This window comes from Mchenga conophoros, linkage group LG4 (assembly GCF_057382185.1).
Source record: "Mchenga conophoros isolate Kocher_MC1m ecotype Shallow Benthic linkage group LG4, M_conophoros_male_GT1.1, whole genome shotgun sequence".
NCBI lineage: Eukaryota > Metazoa > Chordata > Actinopteri > Cichliformes > Cichlidae > Mchenga > Mchenga conophoros.
In genome coordinates, this window is record NC_140529.1 from 19,417,834 (window position 1) to 19,430,327 (window position 12,494).

The 12,494-nt window shown below is 43.2% G+C and overlaps 1 pseudogene; it reads left to right on the forward strand.

Annotated features, from left to right (window-relative positions):
• The first annotated feature begins 356 nt into the window (after positions 1-356).
• LOC146575916 (protein cramped-like) overlaps positions 357-12,494 on the forward strand; it is a 34,390-nt pseudogene continuing 22,252 nt past the window's right edge.

The window sequence follows — 12,494 nt, forward strand, 5'->3', positions numbered from 1 at the left end:
GTTCCAAGATGGCGCCGCCGCGTATGGATGCCCCGGTGCTTCAGTGCGTTACTTCTGTTTTGTTTTTGTGCATAACTTCTGTGTCTGGGCACTCCTCTGGATATTCTTACACTAGAGAAGAGCTTCTTAACTACAGGACTACAACACCTGTGGATTTACTTCCAATATTTGTCGCATCTGCGGCAGATTTACTGCAGACTCTGATCAGGAAAGTGAGACGCCGAAAGCGAGGAAAGCGAGCCGGCGCACTCGTGCGTCTGAGGAGACGCGGACTGCGAACTGCTCTTCCTGGGATCTTCCTTTCCAACGTACGCTCACTCAGGAATGAGATGGACGAGCTGGCCCTGATGAGAAGCATGAACAGAGACGTTGCCTCCTCCTGTGTCTTGTGTTTTACGGAGTCGTGGCTCTGTGAGGACATCCCGGACAGCGCGCTCAAGCTGGAGGGCTTTCATCTGCTGCGCGCGGACCGGCAGGCCTCTCTCTCTGGTAAGACCACAGGTGGACGTGTCTGCTTCTACATTAATAGTGGCTGGTGCACAGATGTAACAGTGATTGCTCAGCACTGCTCTTCCTCTCTGGAATACCTTTTTATTCACTGCAAACCGTTTTATTCTCCGCGGGAGTTTGCTTCATTCATCTTGGCCGCTGTTTACATCCCGCCAGATGCGGATGCGCAGGCAGCTCAGTGCGCACTCGCGGAGCAGATACTGCACATGGAGCGGACATTCCCGGACTCTCTCATCATTGCTCTTGGGGACTTTTACAACACCCCCCTCCTCACCCCACACAAAAGAGGATTTCACACCACCTCCTCCCACCACAACCCTTCATATTCATGAAGCAGATGCGAGGAAGCAGTTTAAGAGTCTGAATGCTCGGAAAGCTCCCGGCCCAGACGGTGTGTCTCGTCTACTGGACGCAGCCGGAGGGTTCACTTGGTTGTTTGCTCTCAATAGAAGCTGAGCGCGTCTCCGTGTCTGTGCTGGTAAACGATACTGAGTCCCAGTGCTCAGTAAACTGTACACCTGACCGTTATTCTCCCACTGAATCCGGTGTGTCCACGGTCCAACACGTGCTCAACACGATGGTGCTGACCGGTGCCCAAACACACCAGAACACCAAATAAGTAAAATAACACAAACACGAACTTCTCCATGGCTCGTCGGGATGGCAACTGCTCCAAAAGTGACACATGAAATAGGCTGACATTTGAGTTTGACACGGGAGGTGAGGGGGTGTTTTGAATATGCTTGACTCCGTCACGAGGTTGCGCACAGCATCACCGGCAAGGGGGCTTGGTTTGAGAGGTTTTTGGCATCTGTGATGTGATTTACAACCATCCACCCGTGTACAGCAAGAAGCCGCACTCACAACCGTGGGCATCAGCAAGTTGGTGAAATTTAAACAAAACAAAACAGCATTCCATCTGAAACTCTCTTATTGTACCCAAAATACAAATTTTAGTGATTACATGTGGCTTCATTAATTATGTTCAAACGGATGAATACATAACGCAAGTAATAACTTTATGATCAGTCAGTGAATGAAGGAGCTCAAGAGTGCAAATATAGTTGCAATAAAGTGACAAATATGCCCTTTTATGTCAAACAAAGACCGAAATAAGTGGCATCAGTGTGAGGATGAGAATGAGCGATCCAACCTCACACTGCAGATATCAGGGCAAAGCACAGTGGGGGGGTTGCAGTCTGCGCGCACAAGAGGGCTAACAACGCTGTGAGTGACGGAATCCACCCAAACTGAGGAACAGCTTGTTCCCCAGAGCTGAAGCCTGCACTGTTTGCACTATAATATAATATAATATAATATAATATAATATAATATAATATAATATAATATAATATAATATAATATAATATAATTAGGGCTGTCAAATGATTAAAATTTTTAATCAGATTAATCACAGCCTAAAAATTAATTAATCATGATTAATCACAACTCGAAATATGACCAAAATGTGTGCAAACATACGGACAGATAGCGGATTTTTACACACTTGTTAGTGTTATTTAATGCTAAGACCACGCTGAGTGGCCTGCGTTCACTCAGCGTGGTCTGACGTAGGCTGGGTGTTGTGCTGGAAGCGAATTAATCACAGCCTAAAAATGTATTAATCGCAACTCGAAATATATGTGTATATGTGTGTATATATGTGTAAAAATCGGGACAGATAGTGGTTTTTAACACACTTGTTTGTTTTATTTATTATTAATTGTGAGTACAAGCAGTACAAGCAGAACAGGGCTTCAAATAATTGTGAGGGATTTTTACTGAATGTTTTCCACCCGTTTAAATCTAGCACATTGTTTTATCCATATACATCTTCAAGTTCACAGAACATAGGCCTAATTCAACAGGCAAAATGTGGAGGCAGGAGTGGCCAGGTATCTGCGAGCAAGGCGGGCCAGCTGGCTGTGGGCTCCTGCATGAGCTGCCCACCACTGTAAGGGACAGTCCTCTAAGGCAGTGCAGGGCTCTGCTCTGTAGCGCTGTATGGCTCTGTCCTGCTGTACCTCCTCCTCTGACTCAGAGTCAGAGTCCATCTGCAGCAGGCTCAGCCTCTTCTTGGCTGGACCTTCTTCTGCAGTGTGTGATCTTCTAGGAGAGTCTTCATGCAGCATGCCTGCCAGTGTGGTCCACACTGCTTCTCTGTCAGTCTTGGGCACACTGCGTAGGTCTTTAAAACGTGGGTCCAGTGCAGTTGCGATCTGGAGCCATGCATAGTTGGTATGTTCCTGGCGGGAAGCAAGGTCTTCCTTAAACTTCTCTTTAAACCTCACCACATATGCAGGGTCCTCATCAGTTACTTCCATGACACGGCGCAGGTGGCAGAAGGCTGGTAGAACTACAGAGCAGGAGACGTAGGCCTCTCCTCCCAGCAGTTCAGTCACATATCTGCAGTGGAATACACACATACACACATGGGGTGGCTGTAGCTCAGGTGGCAGAGCAGGTCAGCCACTAATCAGAAGGTCGGTGGTTCGATCCCAGGCTGCCTCCTGGCTGCATGCCAAATATCCTTGGGCAAGATACTAACCCCGTGTTTGCCTACTGGTGGTGGTCAGAGGGCCCGGTGGCGCCTGTGTCCGGCAGCCTCGCCTCTGTCAGTGCGCCCCAGGGCAGCTGTGGCTACAATGTAGCTTGCCATCGCCAGTGTGTGAATGTGTGCGTGAATGGGTGAATGACTGAATGTAGTGTAAAGCGCTTTGGGGTCCTATGGACTAGAAAAGCGCTATACAAATGCAGGCCATTTACACACACACACACACACAGATAAGACAGCAAATTAAAAAAAGCTTTTTAATACTAGGTAATATTAATAAAATATTTGATTTCATTTATTTTTTAAATAAGACATTTTCATAATAACAAAACTGATTTAAGATGTATGTTTGATACATTTAATCTAAACCTACAATTATGGTCACAATGACAGGCTCACCTGCAGGGCTCTAGAAGTGTCTCCAGTCTCTGGAGTTTGTCCCACTCTGGAGGCGTCAGGAGGACAAGTTTATGCTTTTGTTTATCCAGAGTCGCGGTTACTGCAGTTTGGTTGCGGATCAAGCGCTTCACCATCTCCAGCGTGGAGTTCCAGCGCGTAGGCACGTCCTGGGCCAACGGCTCCTGCTTGCGCCCCAGTGACACCTGCTCTGCGTTCAGCTCTGCTGTGTTTGCTGGGCTGTGCTTAAAATGGCCAACAATTTTGCGGCATTTGGCCAGCGCAGTGACAAAGCCACTGTCTGCGAGACTCACTGTGATGCATCTCTGTAGAATGTGCGCGGTACACGGCATGTGATTGAATGGCATGATGCGAGCCGCGGCGATCATATTGCGCGCACTGTCCGTGCCTACTGTTGTCACCTTCTCCTCAATTCTCCACCTGCGAGCAACAGTCTGGAACTGCTCTGCACAAGCCTCCGCAAAGTGCCGCTCTTCCGTTTTCATTATAGTCAGCGCAAAGGATGTCAGACCCCAGGCTTCAGTGATTAAATGCGCAGTAACTCCCAGGTAATTGTCATTACTCAATGATGTCCAGTGGTCTCCTGTCAGAGCCACGCATTCTGTGTGAACTAAAGCCTCTTCTTTTTTCTTTTTCTCCGTTTCATACAGTTCGTGGATTCGAATTGTTATTGTGCTTCTCGCTGGGGGCTTGTAGGACGCGTCCTGAGATGCAACCTTTAAAACATCCGCAAAGCCCTTGTCCTCCACAATGCTTAGCGGTCTGCAGTCCTTTGCTATCCATTTGGCTATATTGTCGGTCAGTTTGTCCAAAGAAGACTTACCGAGTGGCCTGCGTTCACTAAGAGTGGTCTGACGCAGGCCGGGTGAAGCTGCTGCCCCGACAAACGCGTGTTTGGCATTAAGGTGGTATTTTAAGGTCGAATTTGAACGGTGAAATTGAAACTCTTTACTACAGTGAGTGCAAATTACAACGCGTTTGTTTATTGTCCCATCTATGTTCTTCTTGTATTTAAATTCCCCATCCAGAAGGCCATCCGCTTCCTGCTTCTCCATTTTCAGTGGCGCGGTAAACAAATCAAGTGGAATTATGGGAGCGACTTATCTGCGTGTTGCGCTAAATAGTTAAATATTCTAACGTAATTAATTCCAAAATTTAATTATCGCAATTAACGCGTTAATTTCGACAGCTATAAATATAATATAATATAATATAATATAATATAATATAATATAATATAATATAATATAATATATCATGTTGCTATTTAATGTTTTTTGTTCGTGTTGCAGCTGCTCTGTGAGCCAAGCTTTCGTTGTCTAAATTCAATGGCAATATATCTCTGCACCACACGATGGCGATAGATTCTCACAGACAGTCTGTGCTCTGCTTCCGCCACCAGTCATCTTTAAATCTTTTTTTTTAATTCAATGAAACCTTTATTTAACTGTCCATCTCGCGGCATTACTTAAAAAAAATCATATTTAAATACAAAGAAGATTAAATACATGAACGACAGTAAATTGATAAAATAAGAGCAAATAAATATATTTACAAATGATAGCAACATCAATGGAATAAAAGCATGAACAGCAGCAGAAGGAGAAAGAGGCCTGTATCTACATTATTACTCTGGCAGCTCTCAGTCTCCATACAGACAGGACACGTTGCAGCGTAATTGCAGACAGGTGCGTGGGCCTGAGCTCCGCCCAGGCAGAATGACGAGTGGAAGAAAGCAGCAACACAATAAACATATGTAGCCTTGCGGAGCCGGCCGGGCAGACACCGAGACAGAGTGCAAAGATTTTATACGTGACAACACACACAAAAAAACACACACAACAAAAATCAGAATGTGTTTGTGATTTGGATTTTTATTTAAAGGTGAAACCTTTTTTCTTTTCTTGTTTTGCCAGATTAGACATTTTGATTCATTTCATTTAGTTTTTTTGTTTTACTTTGATGCTATAATAGATGTTTTTAAAATGTAGTCATATTTAATACTATATTGCATCATGGCAAAACAACAGTCTCCTCAAGCTGCTTTATACTGTAAGGTGAAAACACTACAGAAAAAGCCAGAAAACCCCAACAATCCAAAGATCCCCTTTGAGCAAGCACTGGGCGACAGTGGGGAGGAAAAACTCCCTTTAGGAAGAAACCTCCGGCAGAACCAGGCTCAAGAAGGGGCGGCCATCTGCTGCGACCGGTTGGGGGTGATGGAAAGAGAATAGAGGGAGACAAGATGAAGTATACTTCTAATGGCCTATTCCAATTGGTGGTAATACATCATAAGAATTGAGGAAAGGTGGTGTTGATGGAGACTCTGGGGAAGGCCTTCGTCTGCCAGGGTGTTTTGGAGCCACTTGAATAAATTTAGTTTGCACTGGAGGTGGACGAGGTTTAATCTGTGGAAAGATCTGAGACGGAGTCGGAGTCTCCCCATAACATCTCCCCATCACGCCTCTATGGACCAACGGTGCGAGCTTTTGTCCTTTCTGTTTTTCTAATTTAAGCTGGAGTTGAACGTCTTTCACTCTAGATTTTAGATGACCTATCTCTTTTTCTTCATTGCCAGCTTTTCTGATCATCTGGTTCACTGGTCCAATGAGCTCCTGTTTTTGTTTGAATAAAGCGTATTCGGAAGACTTTACCATATCATTGTACTGCTTTTTAAATGATTCCAGCTCCCGTGTTTTATCTAGTAAAGCTGCATCTAGATCCTTGCATCTGATACGTAGACAGTTCAGCTGTTTTTCAAGAAACTCCTTCGTTGTTCCAACAAAGGGGATGCCTTCCACACCGTCTACGTATTTCTTTTTCAAGTTGTGGAATATATCCCTAAATTCCACCTTTTCTTTTTCTCTGAAGTGACCTGCATGTGGAAATGCCTTTTCAAAGGACAAAACGCACTGGTACAATTCCTCTTGGAAGTGGCGCTTTTTCTTTTCCAGGCAATTCGTTTTTTGTGTGAATATTTCTGTTTGCTTTTTTGTGGCGCGCAGTTGCTCTTCCAGTGAGATCTTTTCAGCCAGTGCCTGATTGTGTGCCGTTTTTACTTTATACCTGTCCACTGCTGTCTTTCTGTGGTTTTCCTGCTCTGTGCTTAGGGCCTTTTTTAGGTCTTCATTTTTCTTTTTCAAAGAATCAACTTCATCTTCGACCATAGCCTTCATTTTCTTTTCAAAGGCCAGAGCCCTAATATTTCTCTGACATTTCCGTTTGATCTCCATATTCTGGGCCTTTTGGTTGTCTATTACTTTGCCCATTTGATCTTTCTCGTCTGTTAATTCTTTCACGGTTTTATCCATCAATTCATTTTCGTCCTGTAACTTTGTATTACGTGTCAGAAGACCCTCAATCCAACACTGCGAGGATTGATGTTGTTCCTCGCGTTCTTTAACCGCATTGACGGCCACACCTCTACTATTTTTTACTGTTCTCTCAAGCTTTTCTATTTTGGAATCATACATTTCCATGACCTCTTCTAACTTTCTGTCTGCAGCATTGGCTTTGTCTTCGAGTTTTTTTTAGTATTTTCCTCGTAAAATTGCTGCATCTTATTTTTTTCCTCTTTGTGGCGTTTCAATAATAATTCAACAACTTGGCTGTTGTGAAATTCCTGACGTACCACCTTTTCTTTTGCTGTTTCCAGCAGTCCTTGCAGGACTTCGACTTCGTCCTCATCATCTGTGATTAGGTATTGAAACAGCTGTTTACTCCCCAGATGTTTGTGTCCTCAAAGAAATTCCATTTAGATTTATGTGAATGTATTGTGCAGGTACTTTCTCTGCTTCGCCCTCATTGCTTGCTTTATCTGAGGACATAATCTGCCTTCTTTCAGCTTGGGGTAGGCCTCAGTTTATGTTTTAAATTAAAAAGCTTGAAGACAAAGTGAACTCTGGACAAGCGTGTGGCCTACCTGAAGCCCAGGTGGGCTTGTTGATAATCACATTTTCACACTCATCTCGGGGCACATCCGTGGTGTTCTGGTGCCAGCCTGTCCCCTCTGTTTTTGTGGGGGTCTTCCCCACATACGAAAATGGCCGCTTCTGCCTGGAGGGAGTTTTTTATTTTTGCTTTGCAGCTGCACAGGATCTGTATAGAAGTTTTAAACACTTCTATTTTAGGCAAATTTATAATATTTTAGACGACAGCACTGTTACGAGTTCAAAAATTGGGGATGGAGACAAGAGGAAAAACCACAATAACAACACTGGTCCGGCCGGGTTAAGTCAAACGATGATTTTAATGATCACACGCGTGGGAGATGGACACTGTATGCAGACAGCCTCAGATCTCAAAATGGTGGAGCATTGATCAAACTCTTATAGCCTCTGGTGCCCCCACCTTATCATAAAAGCCTAAACATTCACATGCTTTCTCTCACACGGCGCCTAAGCTACGACCTTGGCTCCCTGTTTATCTGCTCCTGCTGAGATGGGGCAGAAAACTCCAGCATGTTCCGTTCTCTTCTAATCAGACAAATAAGGCGATGACTTTTCTGCAAACAGTATTTCTTATAACTCAGCAGTATAATGCATCATGAAACAATATCATCCATTCACAATAAATCAGCAGTGTAATGCAAATCAGTTTAACAAATGCAATAGTTATCACCCTCTCCTAATTCAGGAGAATAATGCAAACTAAAACTACATAATAATTCACAATCTTTAATTAGGGGTCTAACATGGCATAAAATAATATTATAAATCTCACAGCACATAAAACACTGTTTGCTTGGATGTGTGTGTTTGTGTGTAAAAAGTGAGATGTTCAGAGGTCTTGCTTCATGGTATCGAACAGCCCACACAAAACAGGTTCTGTATGATTTAATTTAAGTGCTGATGTAAACCACAATGTTCAGCAAACATCTATCAGGTCATTGGACTGTATTTTTTTAAAGCTTAAGTATGCGCACATGGGATATATTAAAAACTGACAAGCCGTTTGAACACATGATGTGAAATCACTTAATCAACCTGCTGGATTTTCCAAAAGTTAAAATATTTATACTACTTTGGCACATTGCTCTTAACTTATTAAGGTGGCTATTAGTGAGGGTCATGATAATCAATTCAATTGAGCAGAAGTGACATTCTTACTTCGATTCGTCCAAATTCATGTGAGTTCCAGTCTGTTCAGCCTGTTTCTGTGTAGCACCAAGCAGTAGACCTAAACCTGGATGTGCTTCTGGGTTCTGCCTCTAATGAAAACGGATGAGTGTAAAATGCAACCATTGTTTGTAGTTTGCTGCCACCTACTGAGTGAAAAAAGAACTGAAGTTGTAAAAAGTCACTATTCCTAATGATAGGCTTCGTTTTGTTTCAGTTTCAGTTCACTATACAGCTCATCAAACTGTTTTCCCTTTACGTTTTGATATACATTGTGAAGTTTGGGTTGTCATGTCTACGTCTCATTATGTTTCCTGTTTTATTGTGAAGAGGTCTGGTGTTTCTGTGTTCATCGTGTTCAGTTTTACTCTTCCCCTGTGGCGTTGTTATGTTTATGTTGATCTACTGTGCCTTTCTGTTCCATGTTTCAGATCCCTATGTTCTGTCTCCCCCAGTCTGTTAAGTCCACATGTCTTGAGTTCCGTCAGTGTGTTTCCTGTTTTACTTTCACAGTCTGTTCTATGTTAATGTTTCTAGTTTTGCTTCCCTTGCCTCGTCCTGCTTAATTACTCTCAGCTGTGCTCTCCTCCTGTGGCTCATTCCCCCTCGTTATCCCTCAGTGTATTTAAGCCCCATGTTTCTCTTTGTCAGTGTTGCGTCCTCCATCATAGCTGTGTGATTTTTCCCTGTGGCTCCTTGTGCTTTAGTTTTTCCCAGTTTAGGTTATTTTGTATTGTTTTTCGTGTCCCACTCCACGCCAGCAATAAAGCTGTGTTTTTTGAGTTTAACTTTTGACTCTGTGAGTTTGCGTTTGGGTCCTTCTCCTGCCTGCCACACAGCCGAACTGTGACACTAAGTAAAGAGAAGGAAGAACACAGAAAGACAGCAGTGGACAGGCATAAAGTAAAAACGGCACACAATCAGGCACTGGCTGAAAAGATCTCACTGGAAGAGCAACTGCGCGCCACAAAAAAGCAAACAGAAATATTCACACAAAAAACGAATTGCCTGGAAAAGAAAAAGCGCCACTTCCAAGAGGAATTGTACCAGTGCGTTTTGTCCTTTGAAAAGGCATTTCCACATGCAGGTCACTTGAGAGAAAAAGAAAAGGTGGAATTTAGGGATATATTCCACAACTTGAAAAAGAAATACGTAGACGGTGTCATGGTCCTGAGTCTGAGGACTCAGTGTTTTGTGTTTCCTTATGCTTTTGTTCATTCCGAGTGTGTATTCTGTTGTTATTTTGCCATTTGTTAGGTTTCTGTTCTTTGCCTGCCTGCTCCCACTTCTCTGTGTTCCCTCTGTCTGTCCATGGTGTTTTTGTGTCTGCTCATGAGTCTGCCTGTCAAGTTCAGTGTCCTGTCTGGTTCTCTGTCTGTTAATTTCCTGTTTTATTCTGAAGGTTCATGTCTGATGTGAGTGTGTTCAGTTTACATTTCCCCTGTCCCGTCAGCTCTGATTTCTCCCAGCTGTGTTGCCCTCCTGTCTCTTATCCCCTGATTACTGGTGTGTGTATTTAAGCCCTGTGTGTTCTCCTGCCTGTTGCCGGTTCGTCTGTATTACTCCATGTAAGTCCGCGCTTTTCTGCATTCATCTGTGTCTCTCTGCGTCTCTGTATCCTCCGTCAGTCTGCGTCTCTCTGCCTTTCTCCCCGTGTCCTGTGGATTTCTAGTTGCTCTTTAGTTTTCCCAGTTTAGGTTTCCGTTAGTTTGTCTCATTATTCGTTTTCTGTTCCTGCCACTGACACCTTGTAAATAAACTCCACTAATCTTTTCATACACTGCTTGCTCTTGGGTCCTTTTTCCAACTCCACACGGCTCGCCTCGGCAGCCGTGACAGACGGTGTGGAAGGCATCCCCTTTGTTGGAACGACCGAGTTTCTTGAAAAACAGCTGAACTGTCTACGTACCAGATGCAAGGATCTAGATGCAGCTTTACTAGATAAAACACGGGAGCTGGAATCATTTAAAAAGCAGTACAATGATATGGTAAAGTCTTCCGAATACGCTTTATTCAAACAAAAACAGGAGCTCATTGGACCAGTGAACCAGATGATCAGAAAGGCTGGCAATGAAGAAAAAGAGATGGGTCATCTAAAATCTAGAGTGAAAGACGTTCAACTCCAGCTTAAATTAGAAAAACAGAAAGGACAAAAGCTCGCACCGTTGGTCCATAGAGGCGTGATGGGGAGATGTTATGGGGAGACTCCGACTCCGTCTCAGATCTTTCCACAGATTAAACCTCGTCCACCTCCAGTGCAAACTAAATTTATTCAAGTGGCTCCAAAACACCCTGGCAGACGAAGGCCTTCCCCAGAGTCTCCATCAACACCACCTTTCCTCAATTCTTATGATGTATTACCACCAATTGGAATAGGCCATTAGAAGTATACTTCATCTTGTCTCCCTCTATTCTCTTTCCATCACCCCCAACCGGTCGCAGCAGATGGCCGCCCCTTCTTGAGCCTGGTTCTGCCGGAGGTTTCTTCCTAAAGGGAGTTTTTCCTCCCCACTGTCGCCCAGTGCTTGCTCAAAGGGGATCTTTGGATTGTTGGGGTTTTCTGGCTTTTTCTGTAGTGTTTTCACCTTACAGTATAAAGCAGCTTGAGGAGACTGTTGTTTTGCCATGATGCAATATAGTATTAAATATTACTAAATTTTAAAAACATCTATTATAGCATCAAAGTAAAACAAAAAAACTAAAGTATACTTCAATGAAATTAATCAAAATGTCTAATCTGGCAAAAAAAAGAAAAGAAAAAAGGTTTCACCTTTAAATAAAAATCCAAATCACAAAAATTCTGATTTTTGTTGTGTGTGGGGGTTTTTGTGTGTGTTGTCAAGTATAAAAGTTTTGCACTCTGTCACGGTCTCGATGTCTGCCCGGCCGGCTCCGCAAGGTTACATATGTTTATTGTGTTGCTGCTTTCTTCCACTCGTCATTCTGCCTGGGCGGAGCTCAGGCCCACGCACCTGTCTGCAATTACGCTGCAACGTGTCCTGTCTGTATGGAGACTGAGAGCTGCCAGAGTAATAATGTAGATACAGGCCTCTTTCTCCTTCTGCTGGTGTTCATGGTTTTATTCCATTGATGTTGCTATCATTTGTAAATATATTTATTTGGTGTTATTTTATCAATTTTCTACTACTGTCGTTCATGTATTTATTTATTTTTTTGTATTTAAATATGATTTTTTTAAAGTAATGCTGCGAGTTAAATAAAGGTTTCATTGAATAAAAAAAAGATTTAAAGATGACTGGTGGCGGAAGCAGAGCACAGACTGTGAGAATCTATCGCCATCGTGTGGTGCAGAGATATATTTCCATTGAATTTAGACTACGAAAGCTTGGCTCACAGAGCAGCTGCAACACGAACAAAAAACATTAAATAGCAACATATTATATTATATTATATTATATTATATTATATTATAGTGCAAACAGTGCAGGCTTCAGCTCTGGGGAAGAAGCTGTTCCTCAGTTTGGGTGGATTCTGTCACTCACAGCGTTGTTAGCCCTCTTGTGCGCGCAGACTGCAACCCCCCCCTCCCCTGCCCCCCCACTGTGCGTTGCCCTGATATCTGCAGTGTGAGGTTGGATCGCTCATTTTCATCCTCACACTGATGCCACTTATTTCGGTCTTTGTTTGACATAAAAGGGCATATTTGTCACTTTATTGCAACTATATTTGCACTCTTGAGCTCCTTCATTCACTGACTGATTATAAAGTTATTACTTGCGTTATGTATTCATCCGTTTGAACATAATTAATGAAGCCACATGTAATCACTAAAATTTGTATTTTGGGTACAATAAGAGAGTTTCAGATGGAATGCTGTTTTGTTTAAATTTCACCAACTTGCTGATGCCCACGGTTGTGAGTGCAGCTTCTTACTG